The 15,121-nt window shown below is 43.1% G+C and overlaps 1 protein-coding gene across 1 annotated transcript in view; it reads right to left on the reverse strand.

The window, feature by feature from the left end:
- Positions 1-15,121, reverse strand: part of PTPRG (protein tyrosine phosphatase receptor type G) — a 409,944-nt gene that overhangs the window by 320,252 nt on the left and 74,571 nt on the right.

A 15,121-nucleotide genomic window follows, 5' to 3' on the forward strand; every position in this document is an offset into this window, starting at 1 on the left:
AGAGAGGAGAAAAAAAATGATAGGAAATAAATGCATAATATTAAACAATTAAAATATTTTTGTACAATTAAAATAAATAATGGTTAAATTCATCTCTCCAGGCTCTTTCACAGACAACTTCCTAAACAAAACTAGGCTATTTGCCTTAAATATTTTACCACCCTTTGACAGCAAATAAATCTAGAAATATTTCAGGCACAGCTAATCCATTTTGATAGTGCATTACTTTTAAACAGACTCTTCAGCCATGGATTCCCGTATTTTGCAGATTATTTTATATCTTGCCAAAGGAGGATGAAAGTTAAAACAACATATGGTGGTCAGACAGCATTAACAAAATCATATTCTGAATGAGACTTCTTCCTTTGATTATGCTGCAGAGATTTCTTCTGATTATCAGATAAAAGACAAAACCTATTCTCCTGTGAAGGCACACGCAATTTTCACAGCTTTCCATTAATGAAACATGGGAGTTACAAACCACAAGTATCTCGCAACTAAGCAAAATAACAGACACCCGGACACTACATCTGCCAAGACATGCATATCCCTTTCCCAGATGACAGTCACCCAGGCAGCCCCTTAGTTCCTGTACGAGCACAATCCACAGGTCTATTCCTAAAGTGACACGGGGACTTCTCACACGGTCCGTTCTCCATTGTTCACAGGTTGGATAGATGATGTGATAACAGCAAATCCTGAGAACGCGAACACAAACGCAGAGCACAGCAGCCTTTACAGGAACTAAGCAGCAGACTGCAATTTGAAGATGAAAAATAGTCCAGGGAACACGACGTCAAACTGTGGGGATTAAATTAACTAGTGGAATTAAAAGCCCTTATCCCAAACATGAATACAGCAGTCCCTAGGCGCATTAACCCTTGGCAACCTGTTGAGTTCAAAGCCAGAGAGCGAAGCATAATGCAATTTTGTATTACTCCAATGTATCAACACAATGCAAGTCCCAAAGCATTACAGCTGACGCAGACAAGCAACAGAAAACTGATTTTTTCAGTGCAATCTTTCCTTACATTACAAGGGATGGAGTCTAAGTGAGACAGGAAAATCTCCTACTTCAGAGCAAGCCTTATGCCAAACCAGAACAAGGACTGAGAAGTTCAGTGCAATGCCCAGCGCTGCCAGCTGCTCGCTGGCACAGCAGACACCCTCCCAAGGAAAAGCAAACCAAAATCTCCCCAGTCTCAAGTTCCGACAGATCCTTCTCTCAGCCTGCCTGACTTTACAATCAAAATGAGCAAAGCTCATTAGCAAGACAGCAAGGCAACTTCACGTTGCACTAATGATGCCCCATTAAGAAGACTCAGAAAAAGAAGCTTACTTGGGAGACCAGGAAGAGACAGATGCTTCCGGATAATTAGAAATGGCTTGGCTTTGCATTTTCACAGCTTACACTCTGCTGGCATCAGCTGCGCAAGACATGACATTGATGGTGAATTTGACCACTGGTGTCAACTGGCTTCACCTCCAGCACTTCTGCTAGGAATAAGCAAAGTCGGCCAGATGACCAACAGTGACAAAAATCTCCATCTCAAGACAAAAATACATAAATTAAACCCACTGCAACATCACTCCTTACAGGAGGATGAGGCCTGCAGCAAGCTTCTGCCAGAGAACTTGGGGAATACCATTAGACTAAGGGTTCTCAGACAGCAGTACATGAGCTCAAATCTACCTGTGTGTGAGCACCATGTCATGAAAAAAACAAGTATGTTATCTTTTACCCTAAGAAAATGCAGAACTGCCGAGCAGAAAAAAAATAGCTCAGTCAACTGCACTCCTCCCTCTAGGATGGAGGAGCTCCTGTTCCGTGTCACACTGCAAACAGCATGCCATTGCAATAGCTGCAGAAACAAAGTTTGAGGACCTCAGCTTCAGAAACACTCATGCTCTAGCACTGGGAACTGCAAACGCATCAAAATCAGCTACGTTTGATCCAAATCCAGAGTAAAACTTTTATCCCACTGAACTGTTCCTTGACACTTCGTTGTATGAAGAAATACATTCCATTTACCTTTAAGACAAAGTTTTCAAACAGGCTGGTATTCTAGGCATCTAAGTTGAGATACCTTAAAGACAACTGATGCACATTACATCCTCAAAATCAGACTCCTTTTAGACACTTCTGATTTGGGTAGTCAGATGGAAAAATAATTGGGAGCACCTGAAAACTCTGTAACCTTGAAAACTCTTGGTCTGTGCATCCTTCGCAGTCCCTCAGACTTCTGTTAACCATCATTATCTGCATTTCTTAAAAGGAAGAATCCTCATCCTTGTTCATCGCCTCTCCATGCTGTACTTCAGAAGGGTCATGTCACCTCTGAATTTTATTCATAACAATGTATGACGCAAACACAGAAATAAGACTTCAGAGCAGAAGTTCATAAGCAAGGCTGACCTCTCACAGGAAAGCTGACGCTTCCTCAGCCAGTGCTGACTGAACCACAGCAGATATTAGGGAGAGAAGAGATAAACTCAGTTCTCCAATACCTAGGGTAGCCTGGTCAGAGTGAACCAAGGCAATGAAAACCCAGGTATCAGGGCAAAATGACTGCTCACACAGCCAGCTCCAATGTCTTTGCACAATGTCCCCAAGGGCAAGCTTGAAGTCAAGCTTGGAACAAGCTGGAATCTAGAGGCAGCACAGCGTATTTGTGCAGAAGGGACTTGAATCCACCAGCACAGGCGCACTCAGAAGGGGCCACCTTGGTCTCTTCATTCACAGCATAGTTTATCCAGGAAATGTATAAACCATATAATGGTGACTTGTTTGTATGATGAATTAACGATAGCCAAAGGGGGCTTTATTTCACTTGTTGCCTTACTGCAAGTTCCTAAACCATAAGGTTTTTACAACAGAAAACACTGTGGCTGGAATCAGCTGTCTCACTCTCATTCTCACATAATCAGGTGCTGCAGCACGCACAGTGTTAGAAGACCAGATTCTGAACAGCAAATAAACGTGACCTTAATCAAGTATTTTGTACCTTCGGTTCCTTGTTTAATGCAGAATCGTACCATTTTCATTTCACTAAATCCAGTAATACTCACAAAAACACACAAACTCATGCAAAAGCACCAGTTTCACCTCTCTGCTCTGGAAATAATTTGCTTGTATCCACTGTCAGTGTTTGTGGTAGTACAGCCTTATTATGTTTTCAGAACAGCTTCCCCTAAGTCATATAATAAGAAGTATTTTGGCTAAAAAAAAAATAATATTTACTAGACTCATCCAAATAACGACAGCAAGGACCTTGTGATGCACATCTGCTCTGTGTGTGACTTCTGTCCACCCAGGCTGCCATCTCACCAGACACATTCATGCTTCCCTGTAGGTGGCCTACAATTTCATTTACTCATGTTATCATCCCATTAAAGCCACCTTTGCATTATATCAATAAAGATAAGCACGTATCTACAAATCAAGGCCTTCTATGCCAAACTTATGCCGAGCTCCCAAAGGGAGACTCTGTTCTTGTGTAAGAGCTACACCAGGTCTCTCCTGAGGAAGAGTTCAGCATTGATGCTGCACAGAGTCCTCACTCCAAGGCAGCCCTTCAAAAGCTCACCTGCCTCCAACACCGGAGCAGCAGCAAGCCCGGCATTCATTCGGCAGAAAACACAGGGCACAAGGCTGGTTTCATTCACATGGAGAACGGCGAGGCACTTCATGAAGCCAACAGAGCTGCTCCCACTGCATGGCATGAGATCAAAATTGCCCCATTATAAAGTCTTCAGAGACAGGGGCTGTCAGCTAATAAAACCCCCTCATTCTTTATACAAAATGATTTTTTTAACCCATGTCCTTTGGCCCATTTAACAATTTATTGACTGTGGGAAATAAAGTGAGGCCATATCAATCTCTTCCTGGTTATTTGGTTCAGGCTCTCAAATTAATGTGGAAGGTGGAAAGCTCAATAAAGAACTATTTAAGAAAAGAAAGAAGAAATGCTCTAGTCCCACTGTGAGATATCTTCCTCTCAGTTTGCAGTCAGGTCTCGCCATCTATAGCTGCACAGTCTCCTGGAGGAAAGATGGAAGGGCATAAACCAGCACACTCCCCCGGATCGCGCAGAAATAACTTGAGATTTGTATCACTCTGCGCTCAAACAGATCAGCAGCGCTCAGGTAGCCAGATTTAGTGCCTCCAGCATGTGACAGCAATTCCAGCCAGATCCACAAAAATTATTTTAGGATCAAACTTAAAAGCTGAGTAGGACCATGCAAGCAAGCACTCATTTTTATTTGTGTAAAAATGTATTTAATTTGGCTTATGAGTTACAAAACAGGGTTTTTTCATCTTTTTTTATGCTGACAGCTTGCATTACAGATTTTGTAGCAAAGGGTTTCATCCACATTTATTTCCCAAAATATAAATCTAAAGTGGAAACTGAGATAAACAGAGATTTTTTTGTGCCGATTGAACAAGTTGTTAGTCAGGGATACATGCCACAAAAACGTGACCTACCATTTTGAGAACTCTCTCCTTTCCTTCCAAGTACGTTGCACTGTTCAAAGGGAAAAGACACTATAAATACTACAGAGCGGATCTGTAAAACGAATCAAACCTCCATCTTCGCTTTGCAGTTCACCATTAGTTTTTCAACCAGGCAAGAATTATTCTGGAAATGTCCCAGCAGGAGTGTCTGGTGGTGTTTAGGGACCAAAACTAATACTTGGTTCCTTGGTTATTTACATCCAGAGACTACAACAGAGATCTCAACACAAAACCTCATGCTACTGCGACCAAGAACAAGGCAAGGCCTTTGGCAGCAAGAACAAAAAAGCAGTAATAGAGCTCAAATGAAGTAAATAGATAAAAATTGCCAGCAATGGTGCACATTTTGTAATCATACAGTGATGGTATGCAGCACAGTCTGAAGAGGCACGGCGACACTGTTCTTTCCTATACCACCAATTTAACCATCTGGAGGACGAAGCTAATGCCACACTCAGTAAATGTCAACGATGCTAAAGCAAGAGGAGGAGAAGCAAGCAAGAACGCCTCAAAAACATTCAGCTGTCTGGCAAGCTCAGCGAAATGGGCTGATGTGAGACATTCCACTGAAGATAGATGTAAGGCAATGTAGTTGGGGAGAAATAATAATCAGTGCAGGAACGAAGTGAGAGACTGCTGTTTAGAAAGCAGTAATGCAGAAAGACTCGAGCATTAGGGTGGATAATGAATTAGATGAAAGTTCATACTGCAATACCACTGCAGAAAAAGGCAATTGCTATCCTGGGGCACATGCACAGAGATACTGGAAGCAATAACTCAGTTTTAGACAGTCTTTGGCAAGACTGTCACTGCAGTGCCACATGCTGTTTGAGACCCATTACTCAAAAAAAAAAAATTCATTTTTAACCAAAAATTTAAGACCTGGAGCAGGGGAGGGAGGGACAATGGGGATGACACACGACACGTGGGATGAATGAAAGCATCTTTAACACCCGCCTTGTGCCCTCCTCTGTGCTGGCCTGGACAGCCCAACCACAGGCTGCTGAGCCCTGCCTGGTCTTGCCTTGGTGTGCTCATGCTCATATCCTCTCAAGTCTCAAAAGCTCTGCTACACTCTCTATCTCCTTGTTTCATACATCAATTTTCATAACAAGCCTCATAAAGAGTTAGATTTTAGAGCACTTAGAAGCGTTGATCTTCAGACAAGAAGTGCTCTCACAGCACAAGAGTGAAAGAGGAGGAGATGAAGAGCCCCGTAAGGAACAAAGGGATGCTTTCACCTTGCAGCAGGCATGGTGGGAGCTCAAACACACACCATCTTTTAAGCAAGGGGCAGGTTTGAGAGGAAACGCTCAGTGCACACAAGTGTTGGGAACAACAAGTCTTGAGTGCCACTGCAGATCAGCTCTGGCTGAGAATAGAGACCATGGCATAAGTGATCATTAGCAGAGAGGCATACAGCCTTCCTTGCGGAGAAGGGATTTGGAGAAGTACTGAGACGACTCAATATGAGTTAGCTGCAGGAAGTCTCGTTTATTGCGCAGTTCTTATTGCTTATATAGGCAGTATTTGCCAATAATCCTGAGACCACACCTTTTCTACACCATTATTGGATGATACATATGCTTGTCATATTTAACAGCTTATTTCAAACAGGTACCCGCCTAGCGAAGCTCTGCTCTAAGCAAACACTACTCCCTTATCATACTGCATAGTTTTCTTATCCTTAACTTCAAGGGCATTCAGCCCTTGAGGCCTAACTTTAGAGCTCCAGTCCTTATTTACACAGGATTTTCTTCGTGCAGTCTCTTCAAGGATCTGCACTCCGACAAATCCCCCTTTCTTTTCTTGCACGAAGAAAATCCTGTGCACGAGACTGTCAACCCCAGTTACTAGCATGTTGTTTTGGTACAGCCTTGCAAAAGCAGTTTCTAGCATACTACTTCCCTTTCTGAGGCCTTTACTATTTCCGCTATATCCAAGATTCCACTGAGCAGGAGGGTGTCAGTCGGCAGGGTCATCGCAGAGAAGAGAGGCAGGCACGGCACCTTCAGGGCGTCCCCTGTTTATCCACACAGTGTGCTCTGCAGCCTCCCTTCGCTCCGCTCTGAGCCATCCCTTTTACACCCTCAGCAGAGTCTATGACAAAGGTACTGACATGGCGTTGCCACACGCGTGGCCAGTGCGTGCAACAAGGCCGCCAGGTATGTGCTCTGCTGGCCAACAGCGGATTTTTTAAGTTGTAACATATTTCTCCTAGCTTCCTTTTTCAAAGTTACGTGCTCACAACTAAGTCTAGTTTGTAATTCTTTGTCATTAATTCGGTACCAGTTAATGCTTTTCCTTCCAGTAGCTACGGGTGAATCCATACACCTTCCGATCGGAGAAAAGACACAAAGCATATATACAAGCAACTTTCACACACGTAATATACTAAATCATAAGAAACATAAAGACAGTTTACATATCAATATACAATCCTCTACCACAATTCTCCCCAAATGCTCTCCAAGCCATTGCAATTGTTCGTGGATGGACTCACCATGGTCACTTAGATTAAAACAACACATGTTTGTGTAACGTGGTTGTTGCTGGCACAACCTACAAATTTTATCCTAATAAATTTAACTCTTGTGGGGAAATATACGGAAGACTGCCCTGTTTTTTTTTTTTTTTTTTTTTTTTTTTTTTTTTTTTTTTTAGGTATTTGTTTTGATGTTAAATGAATTCATTCAATAACCACTTGTCCCATAGGTGAATGAGGGATACTGGTAGTGTGAGTCACTCCCCAATCCTGTAAGAAGGCACCCTACTGGATCACTGTCTGTCCCAATTTTCTTTGGTACTCCCATGGTTTTCTTCAGTGTGAGCAGTAGCAACAACAAAGGCAGAAAACATATCAACAGTTACATGCACATATTTAGATCGATTAAACGATGGAATATAAGTAATATCAGTTTGCCATAATTCATTGGCACATAAACCTGTTGGATTTACTCCTGCTGGAGTATTTGAAGGCACAATACGTTGACGGTCAGGGCAGGCACGTACAATCTGCTGAGCTTGATCTGCTGTCTGACCTGACAGAGAGCATCATCTACCACCAATTGACAAACTGTAGGATTATTCATCGTTCCTTGAAGCAGTACAATCCAATGATATTGTTGCGTGAGTCGTTCATTGTTAAGCACTGGAACTGAAAAGGCAAATCTAGGACAATCGTTAGGGTGCAAATAAATAAAAAAGTAAAAAGGTGAAATAACCCAATCTTTTAAATCAATCACCATCAAATGCTAACATTCTGGAATCATAGTAGGATTTGGTACACCCGGTTGTAAAGCACCCATTGGTGAAATGATTGCATTAATAGCTCTTAAATCTTTCAACATAAATCTCCACTTTCCTGATTTCTTTGAGATAACAAATTTTGGAGTATTCTATGGGCTAGTGGAGAGAATTATATGTCCTAATTTGAGCTGTTCATCGACTAATTTTTGAGCTCACTCCAGCCGCTCGCTTTTTAATGGCCACTGATCGACTCAGACCGGCTTACCAGCTTGAGTCAGGGCTGGACATCAGTGACGTGTGCTAAAAATTTGAGGTTAGCCTCACATTCCAGTGATTCAACAAAGCCCGACCTCATAATGTATATGGGACATTAAAAACATATGGTTTCAAAATAGCTTGTTTGTTACCTGGGCCTACTGCTAACAAGGTCTGTGCACTCTGCTGTGGGATCTGTGTTCCACCTACTCTGATCACAGCTGCCAGGGCTTGTATCAGAGGCCGAGAGGGCGGCCAGTCAGGATTTTTCACTATAGATACATCAGCCCCTGTGTAAACTAGGCCAGAAAAGCCTTCCCATTAATGATTACTGTTAAAGGAGGCTGTGCAGCTGTGACTGTCTGTGTCCAAAATTCTTTTGTGATAGCAGAGTGGCCTTTATTGTTGTATAGGCAGCTTTTATAGATTATTACTCTAGCCACGATGTGTCTATGCGGCCCTCGCCCAACTGTGATTGATTACAAACAATAGTGCACGCACCTATTTTAATTTTACTATTGGCTATGCCTAAAAAGGAGCTATTTTTTACTTGCTAAACTAAACATCATTTTCTCACACACTCTATATCAACTTCCCAAACTCCCCATGTCAACTTCTCACACTCCCTGCACCAGCTGTTCACACTCCCTTTTTCTTTCTCATCCTTGTTATCGGTGTTTTCCAACTTCAGAAAAGAGCACAGGCTTAAATCATCAAGGTCAAACCCCAACTGTAACTGTGTGTATGATTCCATAATTCCCCTTTTTTGTTTTGGTTTTTTTGTTTGTTTGTTTTTTTTTTTTTTTTTTTTTTTTTTTTTTTTTCTGTGACCATTACTTGATGAACCGTACTCTGTACCGTTTGCTGGGAGCGTGACAATAGACAGGGGATGATTATTACTATGCATAAAAGAACTACTAGCAATATAATGTCTGCTTTACTAAAGATTTTAACCATCCTGTCAATTAAGAGCATTGATAAAGCAGAAGCTGTAGCATTAGTTTGTTTTGCAAGCCAACAAGCCAACTTATTCAGTGTAGTTAACACCTGTGCCACTCCAACTCCTGGTGCAAATATTGAAGCTGCAATGATTTTAGCTGGTTCCCAAAATTTTGCTTTATAGTGTTTCAAGCCCACATTGTGACACGCCTTTACTAAATCTGCAATCGTTTTTGCCCGATTTCCGATAAGATCAAGAGCTTGTTGGCAGCCTGTGTTAGCATTTTCAATGGCTAACTGGAATACCAACACATCTGCAGTAGCCGGATTTTCTGTTTATCTCTGAACTGCCATTTGTAGCTGATCAAAGAAATGCTCATAAGGTTCCTGTGCTCCCTGCCGCATGGAAGCAAAGGAAGCCTCCCCTGTCCCAAAAATCAGGGACACGTCTTAATGCTCTCTTAGCCAATTCAGTCAGTTGTTGGAAAGCCACTTGCTGTAACCCTGCCTGTGCCTGATTTTGACATGTGTGACATTTTATTCATCCCAAAATATTTAGCTCTCAATTTAAGAGATTTAACACCTATAACACTTTAGCTATTGTTTCATTGGGAGATTTCCCCATCATTCTTGTTTTAAAAGCATATTCTCCAAAGTACCATGTGCGTATTCTATGATCAGTTGCCCAGTAGGATTGTAAGGAATACCAATAACATGCTCAATACCTTATGATGACAAAAATACATATGTCTGATAAGAAGTGTATGCCAAAAGTTCCTGCAAGCGTAAACCACGAGGATTAACACCATTCACTGGTGGCACGATCGTATTTTGACAGGTACTACACAATTGTACGATTGAGCGGGCTTGCTCTGTTGTTATACCAAATTGTCACCTAATGGCGTTAGCATTCTGATGGTAGAAGTCATGCAAGATGTTTGCCTGCATGAGCGAGTTTGGTACCAGAGCTGCACTCGTGAGAGGGTCAGCTCGCCTGTTCCCTTCTGCTATAGGCCCTGGAAGCGTGGTGAGCGCTCGCAGATGTATAATGGAATGTGCATGTTTACGGTTTTGCAACACTGATATTAACTGTTGAAATTGCTGGAACAGAAAAGGATTAGTTATTTCCCGCAATGCCGATCGAGATGATCCAAGTTACGATGTGTTCTCTCGGTACAACCTGGGCCCCGGGCCTCAGCCGGGCGGGGGGGCGGGGCCAAGCGGCCGCTCGCCAGGCGCGGCCGGCAGGTGGGGGGCAGCAGCGGGGGGGGGGGGGGGGGGGGGGGGGGTGTGTGGGTCCGCCCTCCCTCGCCTCAGCCGGGCGGGGGGGCAGGGTGGCGATGACGACCCAGCAGCCCTGTGCCGGCCCCCCCTTGTTGTCGTTGTTGTTGTTGTTGTTGTTGCCGCAGCTCCGGCCGCTCGCGCTCCGTAACCGCCGCCGACCCCTCCCGCCGAGGGACCATCAGCTGCGAACGAATCGGCGCAGCGGGGCCCGCCGCGCGTCTCCGTCCCGTCCAGCCGCGGCTCGCTCCGCGCACGGGCGGCAGCGCCGAAGCAAACGCCGCCCGCGGCCCCGGCCGGCAGCAGCAGCGGCGTCCCCGGGGCGCCGCCGGGCGCAGTGGGCGGCGCGGCGCGGGGGTGCCGGTGTACCGACTTCGTTGGAAGAGGGGGAAAGAAATAAGTCTGTCTTTCGTTCGGGGCCCTGGATCAAAAGATTCGATGATGACTTTTCCAGGCCAGCAGCATCCCCACAGGTGGCTGCACGCCAAAGTTTAACGTCTATAGTGTCCCAAGTCCTTGTCATGTATATATTTGAAGAGCTTGCCTCCGGTACATGGGCTGATACCCAAACCAGGAGTACCGGGAGTTTTATCAAGTCAGAACTGTTAATAGTGCTGGTTTCTCTAGCACTTTGTCAGCACTTTAACTACAGACTTATGTTCTGTTAAAGCCATGCTTCCCATTGTTCCCAGTCGCTTACCTCCTCCTGTTGAGGCAGTTGTCGCTTTTTTTTTTTTTTTTTTTTCTTCAGTCGCTTACTTCTTCTTTCCTTTGGTTCCTAATTCTTCATGTTTCCCGATAATATCTTTTGCATACCCCCCTGCAATCAGGGGGGGCCAATATCTTTTTCCAAGTTTTAATCCACGCTTCTCTAAGAAGCTTCCCAACAACGACAATGCAACGTCCCGTTCCATCGTCTTACCGCGACAGTGGATCCTACAGATCTTCCGGCTTTCCCCTATAGGCCGCCTGTATGTAGATCTGCACGGCTTTCCCCGATGGGCCGCCTTAATGGATCCTGCGGATCGTCGGCTTTCCTGTATAGGCCGCCTGGGTAGATCCGCCCGGCTTTCCCCGATGGGCCGCCTGAAGGTCGCCGTCCCTTCTCCGCTAAAATAACACTCGTTCAAAACAAGTAATAAATGTCCCGAGTGAAACGATGAGTCCAGCTCATTTTTTTTTCCCGTCCCTGTTCGGGCGCCATAATGCGGAGAAGGGATTTGGAGAAGTACTGAGACGACTCAATATGAGTTAGCTGCAGGAAGTCTCGTTTATTGCGCAGTTCTTATTGCTTATATAGGCAGTATTTGCCAATAATCCTGAGACCACACCTTTTCTACACCATTATTGGATGATACATATGCTTGTCATATTTAACAGCTTATTTCAAACAGGTACCCGCCTAGCGAAGCTCTGCTCTAAGCAAACACTACTCCCTTATCATACTGCATAGTTTTCTTATCCTTAACTTCAAGGGCATTCAGCCCTTGAGGCCTAACTTTAGAGCTCCAGTCCTTATTTACACAGGATTTTCTTCGTGCAGTCTCTTCAAGGATCTGCACTCCGACACTTCCTGACCAATTTGAACAGGTCCCACATCGCCAGGCCAACAAGAGAGAAGGCAGCTTTGGCAGGGGTAGAAGAAAGCTGGAGAGCTGCACACTCAACACCGGAGCTTTCACATCCCCCAGAGCACCTCTTCTCAGGAAAGCTCAGGCACAGAAGCTCACTCCCTTCCTATTTCAGTCTCAACCGCTGCACAACATTCCCCGGTTTCCAGTGTTACTAATCCTGCAGTTATTACAAGCACTTAAATTACTAAAAAAACACAACAAAAGCACTGTGCCGTGGAAGACAGATCTAGTGTACAGCCTGCAGCCTGACAAATGTAATTGTTTTCTTAAGTATCATAAGAATCCTCACCAAGACTTCAGTCCACCTGCAGAAAGCAAGGTTGTTGACTGCTGCAGGTTTCTCACTTCCCAAGTAGATTGGCTTGGCTATTTAATTACAATACAGCTTTGACTCAGAAAGCCCCAGAACAGTCCTCAATACCCACAGAAAGTTTAATTACTCAAGAAAATAACTCCCCCCAGGCAAGTTAATGCCAACATGTGTGCACATGTTCCACAGTTTCATTTTCCATATTTTATGCTGATTCTTTTATGCTTTCATTGTGAACTGTAACAATATTCTGCCTCCTATGCAGCCAGTGTCAGTGTTAAAAAACAGATTCATCCTTTTATACAATGCTTAAAAGATTTCTTCAGGGGAATATCCTATGTTCTAGTTTGTCCAAAAGAAGGAGATATTAATATCACAACAAATATTCTCTCTTACTCCAAACAATTTAAAAATACATTATAATAAGAAAATTACTTTTTAAATAACAAACGCATTAAACATTGACAGCATGTCAGTGCTTGTTCTGTGACAGCATTAGTCCTCTCCATGACAGGGATCTGCAAAGCTGCATCTTAAAACTACAAAGAACTTCTATCAATACTGCACAGACTGCCAAAAATTAGTTTGCCTCAAAAAACTTGTTCACCATTAAGTATGCTTTTTCTCTTATTCTTTTTTACATTCTCCATACACACCGCAGTCTTTGCTAGCGAAATCAAAAATAAGACTATTCATAAGCAAACCTGATGTTGTCTTTCTTTTTTAACCCCCAATTCATATTTTGTAAACAAGAAGCTCAAAGCAATCAGTTCCAGTCAGGCTTTTCAGCTCTGAATTTAAATCCTTTCATGATTTCTTAAAAAAACATGCATCAAAATTTCAGGGAGAAAGGAGAAGAGGACTCTTGACATGGTAGTTTTCTCAGATGAACAAACTGATGTATTACAAAGAAGCATCTATATACTCTACTTGCCAACTGACAACCAAACCCTATTTGAAGGGAGGACTTTAAATAGCTCTAAATAAAAGTTATTAGTAAAATATCATCTACTGTATGTGATTAGATTTAAAAGTTGCAGGAAAATAAGGAAGGACTGATGTCGATCACATTTGGTAACGGATATTAGCCACGTTAACACAGCATGTAAAAGATCATCTTTGCCCACATGGGGTATATCCCTTTCATTACTGCACGGCTCTAAAAGGAACGAAAAGACACAAATGTAAGATAAGAAGTTCGTTTAAGCAGATCTGCTGAAACACCAAGAAACTGCAAGACGCTTAGCTTCCATCAGAGATGGCTCTAGCCATTATCCCATTAAGATGGGTACGAGGACTTGTCAGGATTTTGCAAGTCCAAAACACAGCCACCAGACACCCACAAAAATCCCAGCAAACAGTCCTCATTTTCACCCAAAAAAAACCCACAGAAGGGGGGACAAAAGCTGAAGGTTCAAAACTGAAGAGGAGCTACAGGCCAGAGTCAGCTTCAGGGGGAATCGGGACATGTGGGACAAGACTGAGCCACAGAGAATATGTGAAGGAGGTTGGTGCAGTAGAGAAAAAGCTCCTAGACTCAGAGAGACAGGCTTGAAAACCAGCCTTTCCAGCAGCTTTCTAAATAGACACAAGACCAGCAAGATCTTTCAAACTGCTCAGGGACAAAACCCTGGGGAGGTGTGTAGCTCAGTGGATGGAGAAGGAGGACTATTTCTTAGAGATGCTGTGTAGAAAGAACCCAAAATGCTCAGACGCAGTGCAGCTCTGCTGAGAAAGGTCTGGTTTGAAGATCACATTCAGGTGGCAGGTCTGACAGGTCAGCAGGACAAAAGCACTGCTCACAGCAGTCAAAAAAATAACATGTTTTGGGACAGGGGCATAACAGCCTCTTCAGGCCCGGGGTGGCTGGAGCAGAAGGGTGGGCAACAGGAAGCCAAGACTGCAGAGCAGCATTGCCATAGCACACTGGAGACAGGGCAAGGAGGAGAGAGCCCAAACCCAGGACAAATCACACAGTAACAGAAACATTGCATAGACTTAGGACCAGACACTGACCAAGTTATTGCTGAGTACCCTTCCTGAATTTCTGATGGCACCGATTACTTTCTTATCAGTAACCCACTCATGTAAGCCTAAACAAAAACCAACAAAAAAAGACAGGGAGCAGAAAGCTGCTTTTGCAATTTTTAGCCACTCCACTGCAGCAGAGCAGTGTTAACTGCAAACGAACCAAGTCTCGATTAATCTGGAAACACTTCCTTTGAAAATGTTATTGTAAGTGTAAATTTATTAAAGCCCTTAATGTAACATGTAATCAATAACTATTCGTTATGTTCTGTATGGGTAAGGAAAGGAAAAAGGTGCTTCTCAGGTCACAGTAAGGAATATGTCAAGTGGGGAGGAAAGAAACCGTTGAAAGAGCTGCACGTTCTTAATTGTCACTGTCTAACACAGCTGAGATATTCAGCATACTCTGCATTCATGCCCCTTAAAATTAGATAAGTGAGAAGGGATAACACATACATTATGTCATTCCCAAGCAAGGGCCTTGGGATAGGTTTATTTTATAAACCTTGGTATAGGTTTATTTGTACCATATAGAAGTCAAGCAACAGTCAAACTGAGACTTTTGAAAATATTTTTTCTCCTACTCCATACTTACAAACAATGTAGATTACAGTTACAGAAGGAAAAGGGGGCAGGTTTTTTTAAATTATTATTATTTACATGTGAATTAATTCTAAATTAAAGAGCTTTTAAAAAAAAAATATATAGTAGTGCCAGAATATGCTAGTAAAAGCTTGGTGCTATCAGAAATTGGACTACTTGAAAATATATCTACTTTAATTTGCTTTTCAAAAAAATGGCTATGCCCTAGTAAAAATCTGCAATTTCCAGCCAGCTGCATTAATATTTCAACTTGGTAAATTATTCTTTTAAAAAAGTTTCTAATAAAGTAGCACTTGCTGCATGTCT

The sequence above is a fragment of the Tauraco erythrolophus genome, chromosome 12, assembly GCF_009769465.1.
Source record: "Tauraco erythrolophus isolate bTauEry1 chromosome 12, bTauEry1.pri, whole genome shotgun sequence".
NCBI classification, from domain to species: Eukaryota; Metazoa; Chordata; class Aves; order Musophagiformes; family Musophagidae; genus Tauraco; species Tauraco erythrolophus.